A 4,755-nucleotide genomic window follows, 5' to 3' on the forward strand; every position below is an offset into this window, starting at 1 on the left:
CAATGTGTCGTCACGAGCCCCAGGGTTTAATTTGGATTGGTCTGTGCATGTTTTTTTTACACTCATAGATTTTGTTACCATTGCCATGCATTATACGACTGATAGACTGCAACAGTTGGAGTTAAAAAAACATCATATGTGTTCTACTGAAGAAACAAAGTCACCTACATCTTGGATGCCCTGGGGGTAAGCAGATAAATATCAAATTTTCATTTTTGGGTGAACTATCCCTTTAAAAAAGGAAAGGAAAATGGGATCCTCTGCAATGAATGGGTGCCAAACAGCTGATAAAAACGTTGCAATACTCCACAAGTAATCCACACAACTCCAGCCCATCAGTTAATGTGTTGTGAAGTGAAAAGATGCGTGTTTAAAGTCCATGTTGGATTTGTGACTTATAAACATGCAGCTTTTCACTTCACAAGACATTAACTGATGGACTAGATAGAGTGATGTTATTGTGATGTTTTTATCAGCCGTTTAGACTCTCATTCTGACGGCACCCATTCACTGCAGAGGATCCATTGGTCCAAAATCAAGTGTTTTGATGTTCAGTTCCTCCAAATCTGTTCTGATGAAGAGAACAAACTCATCTTGGATGGCTTGAGGGTAAACGTTCAGCAAATCTTCATGTTTGGGTGAACTATTCCTTTAATTACATCAAGGATGACATTGCATAGGATGATTTTCTTTTTCTTGCACACTGAAAATCAAACAATTTCTGTTGCTTTTATGTTTGGAATCGAATTGAATCTTAGGACAGTCAATAAAACTATTTTGGAACTGAATACAGCATTGAATAATTGAACACTTTACATCAATTTAACTCACTTCTATCTTTTCTCAGGTGACTCACATGGGTGTGAGTGTTTGTCTGTCTGGCTTTATGGCTATGGATATCCCGCCCCCCGCCGGGCCGCTGTGGATTCTGGGAGATGTGTTCATCGGCCGTTACTACACTGTGTTTGACAGGGAGGCAGACCGCGTGGGCTTTGCTCCTGCTAAATGAAAAGAGTAAATCACATTATTGTATTTTACTGGACCCAATGGGCCATTAGCAATACAGAAAGCACTGGTTGAAGTTGTTAAATCTATTGCCATTTGAAATATGCAACATAACATAAGAAAATCAACAAATGCCTGAGTGACAGGACGTGTTTTTCCAAGTATGAAACTCAAAGCCTGAGAAAGAGGAAATGAGACAAACTTGTTTAGCTAGGGATGCTCTGTACTTCCCCTGGAAGACCAGCTTGTTTTTATTTTGCACTGTTTCAATAGATTGTCAAATATGAATTTTTATTTTATAATTAAGCTATTCATTATTTTTGTAGAAACTAACAAAGATTGATTAAATTGCCGGTAGATGAATAGTACTCTGGATTTGTGGTGCTCTTATGTGTTCGAGTTTTCTTTTGTCAGTTGACTTTTGATAAACCATTTTGATAATGTTGGTGTGTTATACTCAATTTATCATGAAATTAATTCTATTTCTGTTAAAGCTGATCAAGACTACTTGGTTTCTTTACTGTCTAATCATAACTCAAGTTGTCACAACTCAACATTGCAGCAAAGGTTCTTCCAAACCTGAAGTTAAATAAAGTTTTGTTTGTAGTTGCCTGTTTGATTTGTGTTCTGTTGAAACACTGTCTGCGGTTGAATTTACTTGGAAAACTTCTCAAGGAAGTTGTTTTCTAAATGCACAGGGAAATGTCATAAAGAGGCCATGCCCATAAATGGCTTGTCTGAAACCTGAACTAAACTGCTCGACTGATGGTGGTTTTCCACTTTTGCTATTTTGTTATTTGTTGAATCCCATGTGGGGAAAACCAGTACAAGCAGGGATGTTTTCTAGATCATTATTTCTGGAAGTTTCATCAAATTGCTCTTTTAAAATTCTATTCTCATACTTCAATTTGAAAGCAGTTATTTCTAAGGTTGATTTGATTGGTTGACTGACTCTCTAACCCTACAGAAACAAGACACTGGTTAGTTACTGCATGCTGTGATTACACCCTCGAACTGTTTATATCGTCAGTCATCTTCTGTTTTCTGAGATGATGCAAAATGTCCATCACATGACACCTAGGCTCAGTTTACCACATTACATTTAACGTTAATATTTACCTTTGGCTGAACTTCTGTCATACCACTGAAGTTAAAGGTGACATATGTAAATCTGACTTTTCCAGGTTTTAAGTGCTATAATCAGGTCCCCGGTGCATCTACCAACCAAGGAAACGTGAAAAAGATTAACCCAGTAACTTGGTTTTGGTAAGCCTTTTTCTGCAAGCGTCTGAGAAAACGAGCGTGTCTGATTTCGCTCCCTTGGTGACGTGGCAAAGGGATCTCATTATAATATTACCGCCCCTTAATCTGTAAATTTACACCCACGGCGCCGTTATTGTGTTTTCGCAAGCGACAACGGTGTACTAGCTCTAATGCCATGGTGAAAGTTTGAGCAAAACACGCTAACTGTTCTGTCTTTGGCTGCACAGACGAGCACAGAACACTATTTAGAGTCCCAGCCTCAGAGGAGACAAGAGAGCAGTGGATTTATTGATTTATTTACTGTAGGGGAGAGTGGGGTAAGATGAGCCAGTGGGTAAGTATCTTGCCAACTGTACACTTTTATTGTCATGTGACCATATATTTTGAAACCACCCATAATTTCTGCCAGACTGTGAAAAGAAGAAACACACGGGAGGAGTGGAAGGCACCCAATTACTTTAAAAACTGCTTTTACTTTAAAAAAAAAATTTGCATAACATATGTAATGGCTGTTACATCAAAGTAAATTTATCCAGGCCTAAAAATATTTATGATGCATATAAGTGATTTGGCAATGTATAAAAAAAAACATGTAAATCATTTAGCTAAATATTAGCCTGAATTAGTAAGCAAGCTCTGATAAGAACCAGAAGATGCTTTTCATCACATTATGATCAGATATATCTTTCCACCTGTAGTCCCTTGGCCTGTTCGACATTGCAGAAAAGCTACCATGCCAAGAATCTTTTGACTAAATTGTTCATTAGTTTCAGTGACATTTATTCCTTCGTTCTAATTCAGTTTTTTTTATTTAATTTTACTCAACAAACTCTGTTTAGTCTGTTTTTGGGAAGATTACAACTTTGGTGTTAAACATATTGTTTCAGAAATGCAAACAATTAAAGATTTAAATTTTCATTTGGTTGGTTTTATGTTGTTTACATTAGCTTTAAGAAAAGAAATAAGACTGTTTCCCTTATCTTGAGGACCACATAAGTAAAAAGTGGCTCATCTTACCCCACTCTCCCCTATATTGCTGCTGCCACACAGATCTAAAATATACATGCGATTTATTTCCCAGCAGTTTACCTTCACAGACATAACCGACTGTTTTTTTAAGTCATGTGTGTTTTTAACGTAAACTTGTGTGTGAATGAGAACTTAGTTTAGTACTCACATGGCAAACTGCGCCAAAGGAACACTTTTTTACAAGAAGCCATATTTTTAGAACTTTTTGTCATAGATACATTCTGATAATTTAAAATGATAGGAAACATCCTGAAGTTACTTTAGATACTTTGATTGTACTTCTGCGTCATTTTCCCTTATCTTGAGGACCACATAAGTAAAAAGTGGCTCATCTTACCCCACTCTCCCCTATATTGCTGCTGCCACACAGATCTAAAATATACATGCGATTTATTTCCCAGCAGTTTATCAGAACCAGAACAGATGTTTTTAGCAGGTCCAAGCTGTAATGGAGCAGCTCTATTCTGGAAAAGGGGGCAGGGAGCAGCAGCTCATTTGCATTTAAATAAACAGGCCCAGAAATAGCGTGTTTCTGCTTCCACTCAAAATAGGCATTTTCAAAATGTTATAATAAATGATCTGTGGAGTATTTTGAGCTGGAATTTCACAGACACATTCTGGGGACACCAGAGACTTATATTACATATTGTAAAAATGGGCATAATATGTCTCCTGGTTTGTCTTCAGCACAGATCTAATTTCAAAGTCATAAAAACTGTGTTGTTAAGATTGTTAAATGTTTAAAAAAAAATCTCTTATGCACCAAGGCTGCATTTATTTGTTTAAAAATACAGTAAAAACAGTAATATGGTAGTTGTTTTCTATTTTAATACATTATTGTGATGCAAAGCTGAATTTTCAGCATCATTACTCCAGTCTTCAGTGTCACATGATCCTTCAGAAATCATTCTAATATGTTGATTTGCTGCTCAGCAAACATTTCTTATTAAATACTCATTTCTGAAACTTTTTGTGGAAACTGATATATATTAAAAATTAAGAAATATAAATAATTATGAAATAGAAATCTTTTGTGACATAAAAGTCTTTACAGTCACTTTATCAATTTAATGCATTCTTGCTGAATAAAAGTATTAAAGGGTTAGTTCACCCAAAAATGAAAATTAGCCCATAAATTACTCACCCTCAAGGCATCCTAGGTGTATATGACTTTCTTCTTTCAGACGAATCCAGTCGGAGTTATATTAAAAATAGTCTTTGATCTTTCAAGCTGTTTAATGGCAGTCAGCGGGTGTTGCAGTGCTTCAGTCCAAAAGAAGTGTAAAAACAGTAATATGGTAGTTGTTTTCTATTTTAATACATTATTGTGATGCAAAGCTGAATTTTCAGCATCATTACTCCAGTCTTCAGTGTCACATGATCCTTCAGAAATCATTCTAATATGCTTGGTGCTCAAGAAACATTTCTTGTTATTATCAATGCTGAAAACATGAAAGG

The sequence above is a fragment of the Sinocyclocheilus rhinocerous genome, unplaced genomic scaffold (assembly GCF_001515625.1).
Source record: "Sinocyclocheilus rhinocerous isolate Xijiao unplaced genomic scaffold, SAMN03320098_v1.1 scaffold154, whole genome shotgun sequence".
NCBI lineage: Eukaryota > Metazoa > Chordata > Actinopteri > Cypriniformes > Cyprinidae > Sinocyclocheilus > Sinocyclocheilus rhinocerous.